Here is a 17,408-nt window from a genome sequence, read left to right on the forward strand (position 1 = left end):
TAAAGGAAAATTGTTCTTTTCAAAAAAGTAAATAGTAGCTCCATTCTTATATGATAGGGAGTAGAAAGAATAGTAGAAAAAACATTTGACAACATATCTGAAAAACTAAGTGTTTGTCCCAGTTTCATAACTTATATGCTGTCTGAAGAAGAAAAAAAAGTATCTTGGGTAGAATGAACTCTCAGTAAAAACATGTATTTTCAGGAAAATGAATTTAGTTTTTAAATAACCACTTCCTCTTACAATTTATTAATATAAAATCTTCTAAATGTCATAGAAATCAGTACAAATGTTAACCGCTGCTAACTTACTTTTGAATATATCTACATTGACAAATATTAGAACACTTTACTTCTTAAAAATATAGTGGTTGCTTTGCAGAAATGGAGTCAATCAGGCATCTCTGATACTGGCATGTGGTAGATACTCAGTAAAACACGTGGAGTGAATGAACACTGAGGTGGGTGCTAATCATTTCTTTTACTGAGATTCACCCTCACAGTCCCAAGTGAAGAAACAAAGTCAGAAGGGCCTTAGAGTTGAAAAGGTAATTTAACATTAATAGCAAAATGCAAACATACATTCCACTTTGATTCTTTCTATTCTTCACTGGTTTGAAGCACTTACAGTCACCAAGTCAACTGGACTTAATTGAGTGCCATCATGCATTGTGCTGCGCTAGGTACCATGCAGAGGAAGGCAGAGTCATAGTCCCTGTCTGGGGAAATCCATAATGGAATATCCATAAGAGTACCACCGCTGTAGGATTTTATATATATGTGTGTGTATTTGTGTGTGTGTGTGTATATACACACATACATACATATATAATACAATATATGTATATACATATATATATCAAGCTTCCCAACCCAGCATTATAAGGCAATTTCTTAAGGTTGATTTGTGATTGAGTACAAGATTTAACACTTGCTCTTTTTGTAAGCATCATGGTTCCTAAGCCTTGTATGTTCAAGACACCTGTCTACGGTGAAGGCTGCAGGCTGTGAATTTCAAAGTGGAATGATCTCTGCCACCTCACACTCACAAAACTCCTGAGCCCTGATGTACCTCTGCTTGCAGTGATCTCATATTCTCATGGAGGCCCCTCACATGGGAAGACTTAATTTCCTGACTATTCTCTCAGTCTTGGGTCTTTCCCCAGAGATGTGATCAGTTGTGGCGGCAGAGAAGCTGAAGGACTTGGGAACATTATTCAGTGTTCCAATTATTAGGAAAAATGCAAGCAGATGGAGCAGGGAAATAATATCTTTTGCTAATTATTTGAATGGATGAGCTGACAGAACTTTACACTCTCCCAAGAGAGCCAAAGGGTCATGGATCTCCAGCCAATTCTGGCCAAGCTGGCCAGCTGCCACTGAGCACAGAGGCTGCCATCTGCCTTTCTCTTCTGCTCACCTGAGGCATTTGTGGGAGAGCCCTTACACTTTTTCTTTCTTTCTTTCTTTGGCTTTTGCTGTTGTTTTAATGATAGTTTGAGTCAATGACAGATCCTCTGTTAAGTGTTAGAAAAACATTTTAAAATCTAGTTTACTAAATGTAGAAGCCTAAATGTATGCTTAAACATCCACATGTGCTTTTGGAATATGTCATAATATTTCTGTACATTATTTTTCTTGCAAATAGTGTATAGAAATATCATGATTTTCCCATTCTCTGAGGTATTCATTAATCCCCCCAAATGCTCCACATCCCTAAAGATTTCCCTTCCTACCTCGCTCCGGTTGCTCAGCATTTCCACAGAGCACTGATGGCACTACACTTACAAGTTTAATTTGTGCACAAGCCTGTTAGCTCCCTTCTGTTCAACAGCTTTCAGCTGCCCTCCTAACCCTACACAGATGTCTCACAAACTCATGTTCCTGCTCACGGAGGACAGGCAAACTGAGCAGGGTAAATCTATCACCCCAACAATGCAAAGCCCTTGACCTGGTGAAGGTGAGTCAATAACACCATGCCCATATGCAAAGCAAGCACATCACACACTACATGCTCTTCCCAGGTTTAGTATTGCAAATTCTACACATTTGCAGAAAATATGTAAGCTCTCTATCTACCTTTTCCACTTCATTGAGCCTCTCAAAGGCCCTAGCATTACCTATCTCTCACACCATTACCTCCGGTACAAATGAGCTACTTCTGAGGTTCATGCTCCTTGTCTTCCAAGAAATACTCTCTTTCCTATCATGCCACAAGACCCCTTTTTAAAATCCAAGGAAACATTCTGTACTAAGAAAAATAACGTGATGAAGTGAACCACTTAATTTCAGGTAATGTTTCCAACCATTCATAACGTAAAGATATCAAAATGAGAGTTTTCCAACAAAAAAGTTCAGGAAAGCAATACATAAATGTGAAATGATAAAAACGTAGAATTCCATTTCTCTTATTAGCATGAATGATTTCTTTGTTAACAGAATTTGACCCTTAACACAGTAAAAGGTTAAGTCTACTTCATTGGGCATTGTAAAAATAATTCTCTGATGAAGTATATTACCAAAGAAATAACATACATCACGGCATTCATCAGTTCTTGGAGAAAAAAAGTAGCTTTACAAATGACTCAGTGACTCAACACACAAAGTGGATTTTGCTTCTTCAATCGTGCATTATCAGAATATGCAGGATTTCTTTCTGTCCTTTTGTATCTGATGGGGATGTACAATCACAGACTTAAAGCTGGAAGGGAACAAATATTACTATTATCTCTGGCTCACAGAAAATTTAAAAAATAAGACTTCACGCCTGTAATCCCAGCATTTTGGGAGGCCAAGGCGGGCGGATCACGAGGTCAGGAGATCCAGACCAGCCTGGCTAACACGGTGAAACCTTGTCTCTACTAAAAATACAAAAAATTAGCCGGGCGTGGTGGCGGGCGCCTGTAGTCCCAGCTACTCCGGAGGCTGAGGCAGGAGAATGGCGTGAACCCATGAGGCGGAGCTTGCAGTGAGCCGAGATCGCGTCACTGCACTCCAGCCTGGGTGACAGAGCGAGACTCCATCTCAAAAAAAAAAAGGCTTTTTTTTTTTTTTTTTTGAGACAGAGTCTCACTCTTGTTGCCCAGGCTGGAGTGCAGTGGCGCGATCTCGGCTCACTGCAACCTCCGTCTCCCGGGTTCAAGTGATTCTCCTGCCTCAGCTTCCCGAGTAGCTGGGGTTACAGGCGCCCGCCACCACGCCTGGCTAATTTTTTTATTTTTAGTAGAGACAGGGTTTCTCCATGTTGGTCAGGCTGGTCTCAAACTCCCGACCTCTGGTGATTCGCCAGTCTCAGCATCCCAAACTGCTGGGATTACAGTCTTAAGCCACCACACCCGGCCAATATTATTTAAAGAAGAAAGGTCTTGCCTCTATTCACGTGTCTATTCTGTGCTTGAGTTGAAATGTGGACATAATTCGTGGCTAGCACTTTTTAGACACATTGCTATGTATACTTACCTGCAAGCATGGGTGCGTGCACACACACACACACGCACGCACCACACACACTCTCTCTCTTAATATTTGTCCTAATTAGCAATCATGGAATGCTGTATTATGTTCTATTTTGCCTGTTATCTTGACAATAATTAAAAACAGCAAATCTAATGTTAGAAAGTTATAGGAATATTTAAATTCATATACATTACTAGGGGTATATTTAAATTGTGAAGAAAATGTGACAATATATTCCAAATGCTTAAAATGTCGCTGTATCCCTTTGCCTATTTTATCAGATTCAGATAGAAAATAGATGACCTACTCAACAGATATAAATAAGGGGAGATTGATGGAGGTGCTATTTACAGAAGTGTGGCCAAGAGTAAAAGAATCAAAGCATATAAAGCATTTAGCGACTAACAACATGGGAAGCCATTTCCACCTCTAAGGCAGAAGAGGTAAGTCTAGTGACTGATGAAACCCAAGCATGAAGAGAGGATAGGAGATTAAACCACAGAACTCAGCTGTTGTCAAACCCGAGGCCAGCCACTAGGAGGTGGAAGCAAGCACTACAGAAGAAGCACCCCAACTTCTCTTTCCTCCCACCAGCTAATCTGCCAGAGCCAGCGGCTCTCATTGTTTTCAGGGGAACGATGGAAAGCCAAGGTCCCAAGTGATGAAGCTCCTGAGGGTTACCCTGCTTTGGAACGAGGCAGGACAAAGAAGGGCAGTAAATGGATCTTCGGGGTGTTCTCATGGAAAACAGAGAGTGATCTGCATACTCATCAAGCCATCGCTGAAGAAGTAAGCTGAGATTAGTGCAAAACTGTATACACAAAATGCTAATGCTAACGCTAACATTATTTAGAAACATAAGATCGTGGGAATACTATATATAATCAGAAGTAAGGTATTGGTGAACTAAAATTTAGAAGTGACCCATACATTTTCAGTTGCAAATCACGAAATAATTTAAATAGCATGGTTCAATGGAATATGTGTTGGAGGGCACATATTCATGCTATATTAAGTTGAAATGAGAAGGCTACAAAACATGTACATATATGTGTGGTATGAATATAATTACTGCATATTTATATTAACTCTTATGTAAAAACTAAATTCATTTGAAAGACCTAAAATTAAGAGTTTAGAGAAGATTGAAAGGAGGATGAACTAACCAATAAGAGTGTAACATTATTCCCTAAAGAACTTTAAATGTTATTTGTTCCCTTTCAAGTTTAATTAGAATCATGGGGCGGAGTGCGAGTAAAAGTCTTTGTATTGAGATGAATGCGATATTATTATTTCATGAGCACTGAATACATTTTTTCTATATAAGAACAAATGTAAAGGTTATTAATATAAACAGAATATGGATTTCTTCTAAGTCAAGGTCAGTTGGTAGAAAAACAATCGACCAATAATCCTAGTTGCAGTGTGGCTTTGAGACCAGGAATATAGAATGTTTAAAAACTGTATTGTTGACTATTGTCAAATAAGATCAATTGAGAAAAGCGGACATCTTGCAATCAAGATTTATGATTACTTATCATTCTAATACATTCGTGCCTGTAGCTTCTGATTTTTATACACTCTATCATTTCTACTTGTATGAATTTTAACTGAAAAATATATCACAGCTTTTTTCAACTAATCATTATGACTCCAGTAGAAAGATAGTGACTACACATTGAGAAATTTATATTCTCTACAATTAAATAAGTAATCATATATACATCTGGAGCATTTCAACACCAAAATCCTCAGGTTAAAGAGACCATATATAGGTAGATATTTATTCACCAGGGGTCATTATCTTTACTGTAAACTTTTATATGAATTTAATCAACAAAAATATAAGAAACATTGTTTTGAATAGCCTAAGTAGACAATATATTATTTCATAATCTAATGGTAGGACATACAAGTATTTCAGTCTAGGACTAATGTTAACCTTGCTTAGTTAAAAATAAAAGCAGTGTCATTGAAAAGAAAACAACAAGAAATATCAATGCTATGAAACATTGGAAAAATATGAAGCAAAGACTCCCAATTCTAAGTGCTCAAAATAACAAAACAAAGTTATATGGCTGTCATATTCAAAAGAGATTATTCTAGAGGGAAAGAAACATGACATTGAAACGTAAATATTGACCAAATGGTGATATTTGGAAATCAATAAAAGACAACAGGCTATGTGAACACTAAAACGATGACAATTACAAAATAATAATAACAGAGGAAACTTAAGAATTAACTGCAAAAGTTAATAATAACAAAATTAATAAATATTTCCATGCAGCGGAAACTTTCATTTTTTACTGTTTGCCTTCTACTATTGCTGCTTCACCAGAATCTTCTAATAATAATCTGAATTCATTGATATCTGCAAGTAGCTTGCTTTCCTTTAGCAATGCCCAACAACAACTTCTATCCATAAACAGCCATTGATGCACAGTGCTGAATCATTTTAGTAAATGTTAACGTAAAATTATTATAATATTTATAACATTATAACGTTACGTTATAATATTATAACATTATAACATTACGTTATAATATTATAACATTATAACATTACGTTATAATATTATAACATTATAACATTGTAACATTATGTTATAATCACTTCCACAGATTAAAATATTATATGCACATTTTAAAAACAGAAGCTATGACAAAGATCTAATTGTATTATATGATCAAAAGGAGGATGTTACAGAAAGGGGATGTATAAAGAAAATCAATGAAGGTGCATCTGTCTGGAAAGGAGTATTATGATTGTTCCATTATTGTTCCAGCTTTTCCAGCTCCTGAAAACTGGAGGCACGGTGGGAGTGGGGCGCTGGTAAATGAGCTGGTTAAAAACAGAATCCTTTTAAAATAAGCATTTGAATGAGAAAAGAAAATAATCTAAAACACCAGAAATTTGCCTAGACTAGGCGGACAAGAAATGGCCAGATTTCTCACTTATAATAAAGTCAGTAATCATTGCTCTCTTTTCACGTTTTTTCCCTGCTTGCTTGTACCTTTTACCTTCCATTCTCTCTCTCACTTTCTCTCTATCTCTGTCTCTCTCTCTTTCCCCTCCCCCACTTTGTCTCTTCTTTCCTTTGTTGCTCAAATAATATGTCTAATAATAGCTATTGAGTTGTTTATTTCTTTCTCCTCATTTAAAAGGCAATTGCAATTGAAAATGTTTATGGTTCTCTATCATAAACAATTAAATTAATTCTTATTTGAAGGTGGTCTTCCATTGATTATTCATACTTGATATAGGATGGTGAATTTAACATAAGTGGAAACTTAAAGATCCCTTTATGAAAAAAGCAATATCATCTAATTCTGTTTTCTCATTAATCCTTTTACTGCCGTGTTCTTTCTCGTTTGCTATATTGCAACCTTTGAAGGCAGTGTAACATAATTAGCCAAGCCCATGGCCTCCATGGCCAGACAACTGTGTCCAGGCTCTGCAATTTACTGGATATCACCGACTTTTGGTAAGTTAACATGTCTCTTCCTCAGTTTCCTCTTTTGTGTAGTGGGGATAAAGTAGTTGCTGTGAAGATAAATGAGCTAATCTTTGTAGTTTTGGAATGGTTCCTGGAATTGCCACATGCAACTGTGAAATAATAAATCAAAACTCTTAATTTCATAGAACTTACCCGGGTAGCAAAACCAGCTACTAAGCAGCCAAAATAGTTACCACTAATCATTCTACATTTCAGGTCTAAGATTAAAACAATGGAAAAACATGCTTACTAATGAAAGTATATTGAGAATTCCTTCACTGGGATGATGGCCTTCATTCTATTATTCAATAGCTCTTGAAGGGGTCGCCAGTTTGAACAGAAACAGTCACGCTTGTAGTTTTCTTCCTTCCCAGTCACTCTAAATTAGAAAATAGTTCAGAAATTCAATTTTCAAGACAATTTGTGTTCGGGTTTTAAAGGTTTGCAGGTGCATAACTGCAGTAAGACTGAGTTAAAGGCAAGTCCCAGAGGCAATTCTAGACACACAGCACCACTTTACACAAATATTTTATAATACTATCTGAAACAAAGGTTATAGATAGTATAACCCATTATACAATTTCACACAATTTCAAAAAAAAAGTTCAAAAATATTTTGAAAATAATGCCTAAACTCTAATATAAATAAAAATGTAAGAAAAATAATTTATAATAAGATAATATGCATTTCTTAATGTTAATATGCAGGTACAGAGAAGGTAGAAAACATAATGAAGTTTGCAGAGCCCCATTGCTACTCAGATTCACCATAATTGTTTGAAATACATAAGCAGCAGAAGTAGGAATACTATTAGTGGTATACTTTAGTCTCACAGCTAGTGTTGCCATCAGTGACATGATTTTCTAAAATGGTATTTAATGTTAAGTAAAGTTCTGTTAAGAAAAAATAATAGTTTTTTCTCTCAATTTCCACTATATTTGCATTTCAGGAAAATTCAGTGTATATTGAAACCATGCAGAAAATACTTTGAATTCATGTTAACACTAATTTGGGCTCTATAATCATTAATTATAAATGAATGTTCCACCGTACAATGCACAGTGTCTACCAACCCTCACTCAATAAGTGCAGAAATACTTCACAACATTGTGACCACAAAAGACTGATTCAATTTTGCAAACTTCTTCCTAGAGATAGGGCCACCCGTATTTGTAATCTTCTTACTAAAGTATATAATACATCCTTTAAAAATGAAAAGAAATATAGTTTTATAGTCTGATTCTTCTGAAAACGTAAATGTACTCTGATAACAGGAACTAAGAAATTTTAAAAGGAAATGGTTGGTGGTTGAATGTCTGAGAATGGTTAAACTTTTCAAAGGAAGACACTTGACATAGACCTGTCTTTTTTGTTTTTGTTGTTAATTTTTATTTCTATAGAGTTTGGGCTACAAGTGGTTTTTTTGTTAGTGAATGAATTTATGATAGTGAATTCTGAGAGTTTAATACACCCATCACTTGAGCAGTGTACATTGTACCTAATATGTAGTTTTTTATCATAGCCCTCCTCCTTGCCTCCCCATCTGAGCCTCTAGAATCTATTATATGACCCTGTATGCCTTTGTGTACTAAAAGCTTAGCTTGCACTTATAAGTGAGAGCTTACAGTTTTTGGTTTTCCACTCTTGAGTTACTTCACTTGGAATAATAGTGGAGGAAATTAAAATGTCAAAAGACCTGTGTTTACCAAAGACTACCATGCAGTATAGAGATTATATCCATAGCTAGGGTCCTAGAATAGATTCTAGAGACTGCAAATGGGTTAAACTCATTTCCATATGTGTATACTAGCAATCTGGTGCAATCTATAATAAAAAGCAGCTTCACTGAGCACTTAACCAAACATCAACTATTGAAAGAAAGACAACACAGTTCCTGACCACAGATGCTATGCCTGACTACTCTACTAAGTGACATAGCGTAACTCTTGTTGCATTCAATTCTCTTGCTTACACATCAAGAGAAAGATGAAAAGTGAAAAAGAGAATTCAAAAAAACTGTCTTTAGGACAGGAGATTGGACTTTTGTAATTCTTTATCTTGACTGAATCTAGGTAGAAAGCTATTTTTCCCTGGATCAGTTTTCGAAGATTGTCATAACAAAGTCCCACAGAATGTGTGGTTTAAAAAACAGGCATGTATTTTTTCACAGTTCTGAAGGCTAGAAGTCTAAAATCAAGATGTCATCAAGGTAAGTTTCTTTTGAGGTCTCTCTCCTTGGCTTGTAGATAGCTGTCTTCCCCCCTAAGTCTTCACATGGCCTACTCTCATGATATTTCTGTGTACAAATTTCCTCCTCATACAAGGGACTCAGTCATATTGAATCAGGCCCCACCCTAACTCATTTAGAGTTAATTACCTCTTCAATGGTCTTCTCTCCAAATATAGTTATATTTTCAAGTACTGAGGGTTAGGAGTTCAACATAGAAATTTTGACGGGGCACAATTTAGCCCACAACACTCCCTACTTGTGGTTGCCATGAAAATCATTAAGGAGCACGATAGAACATATCAAAGACCCTGAATTAAAGTGCAATTCTCCAAAAACACTCTTATGTTACTTAGGTAAATATGAGCTGTACTGAGATGGGAGTGATTTCATTCTTGCTCTGCAATCTCAATGCTGGCTCTATAACCAGATGGATTATTTTCCTCTGGAACCAGAAGCAGATCTAGTGCCAAGTTATATACGTGTACACTGAATTATTTAGTGTAACATCTTCCCTCTTCACCATTCTTTAACTCATACTGATGATCACATGGTGTGTCAATCATGAACAAAAAAACTGCCTTTTCTTTTTTATTAATATTATTTTTGATTGAAGAATCATAATCTTATACATTTATGGGGTAAACTGTGATGTTTTGATAGATGTATATAATGTGGGATGATTAAATCAAGCTAATTAATATATCAATCATCTCACTTGCTTATCACTTTTTGTGGTGAAATATTTGAGATTTGCTAAATTTCTTTGAAATATATATTATTATTGAATATTGTCACTCTCCCATGCTATAGATCTCTGCTATCTAACTGAAAATTTGTACCATTTGACCAAAAACAGCTCGCCATTTTCTCCCACCCCCTAACCCTGATTACTGTCGTTTTACACTTTACTTCTGTATTAGTCTGTTCTCACACTGCTAATAAAGACATATCCAAGATTGGGTAATTTATACAGAAAAGGAGGTTTAATGTACTCACAGTTCCACATGGCTGGGGGAGGTCTCACAATAATGGCAGGAGGTGAAGGAGGAGCAAAGTCACATCTTACCTGGTGGCAGGAAAGAGAATGTGTGCAGTGAAACTCTCCTTTATAAAACCATCAAATCACATGAGACTTACTATCACGAGAACAGCAAGGGAAAGGCTTGCCCCCATGATTCAATTACCTCCCACCGGGTCCCTCCCAGGACATGTGGGAATTATGGGAGCTACAATTCAAGATGAGGTTTGGGTGGGGACATAGCTAAAGCATATCAACTACTATGAGTTTGACTTTTTTCCATTCCACTTGTAAGGGAGATCACGTAGTGTTTGTCTTTCTGTTCCTGGCTTATTTCACAAAGCATAATGTCCTCCAGGTTCATCCATTATCAGAAAGGACAGAATTTCCTTTTTTTAAGGCCCAATAGTATTTCATTGTGTATATTGCCATCTTTTTTATCCATTTATCTGCTTATGAACACTAACGTTTTTTCCATAGCTTGGCTATTCTTATGAATAATGTTGCAATGAACATGGGTGTGCACATATCCCTTTGACATATTGATTTCACTTTTTTTGGATACATACTCAGAAGTGGCTGGATCATATGGTAGTTCTATTCTCTTTCTTTTTTTTTTTTTGTAAATTGACACTTCACGTCCACTCTCCTAGCATTTTTCAAGAACACAATATGTTGTTAACTATGGTTACCATGTTGTACAATAGGTCTCTTGAATTTATTTCTCCTATCTAACTGAAATGTTGTGTTCTTTGGCCAATACATCCCCAGGTACCCCAGCTCAACCACTGGGGTATGAGATCAACTTTTTTAGATTCCACATATGAGTGAAATTATGCAGTATCTGCCTTTCTGTGCCTGGCTTATTCTTCTTAACATAATTTTCAGTTTTTTTTTGTGGACCCTCCATATCATTTTCCATAATGGTTGTACATTTACATTTTTTATAATGTATTTTTTATGTACTTGCATTTTTTTCTCCATCCTCACCAAGACTTATCATAATATATCCTTTTGATAACAGCTATTCAAACAGGTGTGAGGTAATATCTCACTGGGATTTCAATTTGCTTTCACCTAATAATGAGTAATACTCAATATTATTTATAAACCTACTAACCATTTCCATGTCTTCTTTTGAAAATGTCTGTTCAGGTCCTTTGCTCATTTCTGAATCAGGTTATTTGTTTTCTTGCTGTTGAGTTGAGTTCCTTATAAATTTTGGATATTAACCCCTTATCAGGTATATCATTTATAAATATATTCTCTTACTTTTTATTTTTATTTTCAATGTAAGTACTGCATCTTCTGTATTTTCTTCCCTTATGTGACAGGTAGTAGAGACTGTTTGGGGACATAAAACAGAATTTGACTGGACAGTGACTTACTGATGGATTTTGGATTAGTCAGTCATTGTTTTCTCTCTTTAGTGTTTCAAAATACCTATGTTATTTTACAGTATTTCCTACTACAGCAAAGGAAGAAGTCACTCACTTTTTTTTTTTCTAAAATCAATCTGTGCACGTTGTTCTTAATCTCATACTCTGCTCACTATGGGACTATGAACCATAAATCATGTCTTTTTGGAAAACTTTTTAGTTTTAATTTATCTTGTTCTCTTCCTTTGATTTCTTCTCTAAAGTTTTTTTTAAATAATAAGTGCTATTCAAGAGTATAATCTTGGGATTAATTTAAATATTAAGGGTTTTGAAACCCTTCGTCTAATGTTTTAATAAACATTAAAGTTTAATAAATGTTGAAGTTAACTGATCACGCTCTGCATTCACAGAACTATGTGAAAAAGAGGAAAGAATACAAAAGTTGATATATTTTCATTTGATATACTTCTTATGTTTAAAATTGATATCATTCTTCTTAAGAATCTAAAATAACCAAGTTGTAATGTACTATTTTGGTCACCTAACTTCAGTCCATTGATTTTATGTACTTAATGTTACAGACACTGTGGAATATGAGCTAAAGGTCTGAATTCAGGAATACAAGTTTCAAAGCTTAGACTTTTACACACTCTTTTATGTTCTAATGATATTTTGTTTGCTTGGTTTTTTTTTTATTGTAGTTGTTTATTGTAAAATGAGAAATGGAATAGTGTCATCATATTCTTTAAATTTCCTCCTATGATAAGCAATTTCTGCACAGTAGAGAGAAGCCAAAGGTAGTTATTCAGATGATGGTCTTCAACAGAGATAAGCAAGCAAAAGTATCTGATGGCAGTAATTATCTGGGTAACTTTCCTCCTCACTTTGCTTGGAGAAGCTAAAACATCCCTTTCTCTGTCTCTCTCTCTCTCTCTCTATCTCTTTCTGTTTCTCCCTCTCTCCTGAAAATAAGAACCATACACTCTATGGTCTTTGAAGTCAAATAAGGGGAAAAGTTACCTAACTTCTCTCTACGTGACTCTTTCCAGAGTAACCTGGAGTAGATAATTAGTTTGTTAATTATTTTAAAGCAATTTTTTCAAGTTTTACATTATCTTCAAATGTTGAATGAAATGAGGTGAGAAGGATTAAGTTGAGAACTGAAATTTGAGAAATGAATTACTGTGATTGCTTCACATAGTGAATCATATATTGATGCGGTACAGAATACATTGCTTGTCTCCGTAAAGATGAATAGTTCTGCCATGTAACTAAATACAATATTTATTATGAAAGGTACTCACCAGAGCATTAGGGAAATATAATTGTCATTTTCACCACTGAAGACAGGGACGTTGGACTCAGGTTTGAAATTTGAATTTAGTTGTATAAAATCCTACTTTATTTTCGAATGAAAACTTTGGGAACATTCTGGCTAGAGGTTTTTTGAATCATGAAAGGATAAATCTTTGTGAACCTAGTCAATTAGAAATCGTTGAGGTCAAGGGGGAATAATGTCAATGCCATTTCCACAGGAGGAGAGCCCCGCAAACCTCAGTGTGTGCTTCTTTTCCCCTTTTGCCCCACTTCTCCACTTGTCCTGATTGTAACTCTTAGTGAGTGGTAAATGACAGGCAAATTGTATACTAAGAAAGACGTCAAGTTGTATGAGGGAGAAAGGATGGAATAGATTGCGCTATTTATTTGGTGTGGTGATGGTGGTGACTTTCCAGGGGAGCGCTGAGTGGAGAGAGCACGAAGCCACTATTGATTGCATACAATAGCTATGGTTCTTTACAAACACATTTGTGAGGTCACCAAACATCTTGTTCCTATTTCAGTTTAATTTTCTACGTGTTCACCCTCCTCTGTACAGAGGCACTGGACAATAATCAGAATTATCTTAGGCAAGTTAATCATTTTAGGGTGAAGTTGATTATTTTAGTGTAAAGTTTTCCTATGTTTTTTCCTATCACAGGACCAACATTAACAAGAAGAAAAAAAATGTGCTTACAGTTTCTTGGTCAATAAAATTGAGAGAATTCTTATTAAGACACTTTGATTGCATATGTTAACTAATAACAAATGACTTAGAACAAGAACTGCATTCTAATCAATTAGGAATACTTTATTGAGTGTATATTAAAGGTAAGCTTAAACTATTCCCATCCCAATTCATTCCTCTCTGTTTCCGGTGGAATTTAAGTAGTAGGCTCTAATAGAATAGAGAACAGAAAAGTCTCCCTTGAGCCTATCCTTCTGGTTACTCAACCCAATGTGAACGTAAATAACACTTCCACAGTACATGAATTTAAAAAGTAATATGAAGAAAGGTCGTCTCATTAACTCAAGATGTCATAAATTGTAAAAATGACCATTGTCTTATTTCAAATGTGTTAAGAGCAGATGATGGTGGTTTTTACACTTAAATTACATAACTATAAAAAGTGTTCTACACAATGGAGTGTCAGCATATAAAATTACTTATTATCGATTAAATGTAAAGCACATTTGTAGATTATACCTAAAATAATGAGTATCATATCCATAGCCTTGTAAAAATTAGATACATGTGCCTTTCTTTTAGTTAGATATGCCATTCCCCCCACACTCACACATTCACATGGAAATAAATTACACCTAACTTGTTTCTGCCACTCCCAGTATTAAATTATTTTTAATACTTAATTTATTTTTATTCTTAAATTATTTTTATTTAAATTATTATTTAATTTATTTTTATAATAATTATAAAATTATTTTTATTCTTAAAATATTTTTTAAGAATAAATTATTTTTATTCTTATTTTATTTTATTTTTATTTATTATTATTATACTTTAGGTATATCTCCCAATGCTATCCCTCCCCCCTCCCCCCACCCCACAACAGTCCCCAGAGTGTGATGTTCCCCTTCCTGTGTCCATGTGTTCTCATTGTTCACTTCCCACTTATGAGTGAGAATATGCGGTCTTTGGTTTTTTGTTCTTGCAATGGTTTACTGAGAATGATGATTTCCAGTTTCATCCATGTCCCTACAAAGGACATGAACTCATCATTTTTTATGGCTGCATAGTATTCCATGGTGTATATGTGCCACATTTTCTTAATCCAGTCTATCATTGTTGGACATTTGGGTTGGTTCCAAGTCTTTGCTATTGTGAATAGTGCCGCAATAAACATACGTGTGCATGTGTCTTTATAGCAGCATGATTTACACTCCTTTGGGTATATACCCAGTAATGGGATGGCTGGGTCAAATGATATTTCTAGTTCTAGATCCCTGAGGTATCGCCACACTGACTTCCACAATGGTATTTTTATTCTTAAATTATTTTTATTCTCGGCTAGGGATTCCAAGATGATGGACAAAATGATCCAGGGCCTTCTAAATAAAGAAAATACCAACATGTCAGTCCATAATCCTTACAGTAACCAAATGTTGTTACCTGAATGTCAGTAATTGAAAGTCCACAAAAAATAGCATTGTCTTCCATACTTGGCATTTATGAAAATGACATAAGATCAAAGAATTTGAATTAGGATACATATGGTATATTTGAAGTTAATTTTTTTAAGACAATAGAGGCTTAGACTTCTACAAGTAGCTATACATGCATTCTAGTCCCAAAGAAATATAAGCAAGACAATATTTTTAAAATTACTGTTTATTACTACCTGGTGTTTGGGCTAATTCTTGACCACTGGAATTGCAGAACTCTGAAAAAACACACACACACAGATACACACACACACACACACACACACACACACACACAAAGGAGTGAAATTAGATCAGCCTGGCCCAAAGATCTCAGGCAGAGTTTGCTCCATTCACCTCTCCTGCCTCTCAGACACAGCTTTATTCCTATTTGGTCTTTCAGGGAACTAAAGAATTACCTTCAAAGTGGTAAGCAACCTCAGTTTCAACTTGGTGCATGGACTCTTGAAGATTTAAGGAGATGAAGAGAAGTAGAGAAAAAGCAATTTTAACATAAAGTCACACTAACTCTGGAATCAGAAATATTTCAATCTAATTCAATTTTAGTACATAAAGTTGAAATGATAATTGCATTATCAAATTAATGAATTCTTAAAGAAAGATTAAATTATATTCAATCTACTCAACATACTAAAGCAGATATGTGAGCTGGTGTACATTAGAAATATTCTTAAACAAGATATAAATGAAAAAACCATCTCCTCTCTCTCCTCCCTGTTCCTGGCTAAATGGTAATCACGTGGAAATTTCAATAGACTAAGTTATCATTAATTATTATATTATCACATAAACTACCGTGATGATCATTCAATTGTAATAAGACAGTTATTTGGATCTTAGCAGAATTACTATAATAGGGGAACTTTAAAATTTATATATTCAAGTGAGAAAACATATTTGAAAAGACGAATTAAACATGTTTGTACTAAAGCATTTAGTTAAAGCCGTTTCTGAAATGTATTTCATAATCATCACATAGTTCAGACTGAAGTAAAATTTATTATTTGTTCTAGGTATTTGATATAAAAGACAACTTTAGGTTCCATAATTGCCTTCAGCTCTGCAAAAGTGAAAGAGGGCTTCGTGTTTCCTATTGTTTGATGGGAGGGTGCATCCTTACATGAAATTAGGTTCAGTAAGAACTATGGAAGCAAGCTGTAAATGTTTTGGCAGTAACTATGCAAACTAACTTAAAACATTTAGGCAGTAATTATTATCTCAAATTTTGCTGCACTATATAGCTCCACTATTGCAAATTGAGGACATAGTAAATAAATTTGTAGAGAGATTTAAATCAATTCATCTTTCCAGATGAAAAAAAATTCAGTAATCTTTAGTTTCAAATCAGTAATGTCGACTCCTACCATGTGAACAATAAATGATCATTTGTTCTTTTGTTTACTTTGTTCTTAAAATGTCCAGATTCTCCAGAATAATATGCCCTGTTTGCTATATTATTTTGTCTGGTCTATCTGACTGCTGACTTCAATCTAATCACTGGATTGGGTTTTGGATGCTACCTAATGTCATTCACCTTTGTCAGTAGATCTAGCATTTTCAAAAACTAATAAGAGGAAAACAGAATATGAAATTCCAAGAAATACTCCAGGAAAATATTGAGGATCTCAGATGTTTGGACATTCAACAAGCAGACATCATATTGTATGGAATGTAAAGAGGTAACAACTGGGAAATTGCTGTAGTCTGAATGTGTACCCTCAGACGTCATATCTTGAAATCCTAAGCCTCAAGTTAATAGTATTAGAAGATGAGGTGTTTGGTGGTTGGATCCATTATGAGGACAGAACACATGTGAAAGAGATTAGTGTCCTTATGAAAGTGGCCTGGGAGAATTTTTATTCTTCTATCAAGGGAGGACACAGCTAGAAGGTACCATTTATGAGAGACAAGCCCTCATCAGACACCACATCTGCAGGCACATTATCTTGAACTTCTCAGCCTCCAAAACTCAAAAATAAATGCTTGCTGTTTATAAGCCAGCCATTTTATGGGTTTTTTTTTCTAAGAAACCATCTCCTAAAATTGAGTTAAGCGTTTATAATTTATTTGCTAGATGGTGTGTTTTCTTAACTTTTATTTGTTGTAAATGATGTTGCTGCTACTAAAAGTTGATTTTTGGCTTTCGCATGAACCCCATTATAACTATGTACTCTCCAATTTGCTATATGTCTAGAAGAACACTAACAATAAAGAAAATGGGACCTGCCAGCATCATCCTAGACTCTACATCTCAGAAATGAGCTTATTCTTTTCTAGACAGAGCATATAGCACTAGCCCTAATATTCAATATGGCTGGAGTGTA

The 17,408-nt window shown here is 35.1% G+C and overlaps 2 long non-coding RNA genes across 3 annotated transcripts in view; one reads left to right on the plus strand and one right to left on the minus strand.

The window, feature by feature from the left end:
* LOC129058800 (uncharacterized) overlaps positions 1-17,408 on the plus strand; it is a 47,412-nt gene that overhangs the window by 13,509 nt on the left and 16,495 nt on the right. The window contains exons 2-4 of one of the 2 annotated variants that reach the window (XR_008524200.2): positions 3,737-4,244; positions 6,854-6,943; positions 13,562-13,731. This is a non-coding gene — a long non-coding RNA (uncharacterized LOC129058800). The remainder of the gene's footprint in view (positions 1-3,736; positions 4,245-6,853; positions 6,944-13,561; positions 13,732-17,408) is intronic. The other variant, XR_008524199.2, reaches the window with a different exon arrangement.
* LOC134761282 (uncharacterized) lies at positions 6,860-11,143 on the minus strand. Its single transcript, XR_010139720.1, has 2 exons — positions 10,183-11,143; positions 6,860-7,334 (listed from the first exon to the last, which is right to left on the minus strand). It is a non-coding gene; the product is annotated as an uncharacterized LOC134761282 (long non-coding RNA).

The sequence above is a fragment of the Pongo abelii genome, chromosome 3 (genome assembly GCF_028885655.2).
Source record: "Pongo abelii isolate AG06213 chromosome 3, NHGRI_mPonAbe1-v2.0_pri, whole genome shotgun sequence".
Classification (NCBI taxonomy): domain Eukaryota; kingdom Metazoa; phylum Chordata; class Mammalia; order Primates; family Hominidae; genus Pongo; species Pongo abelii.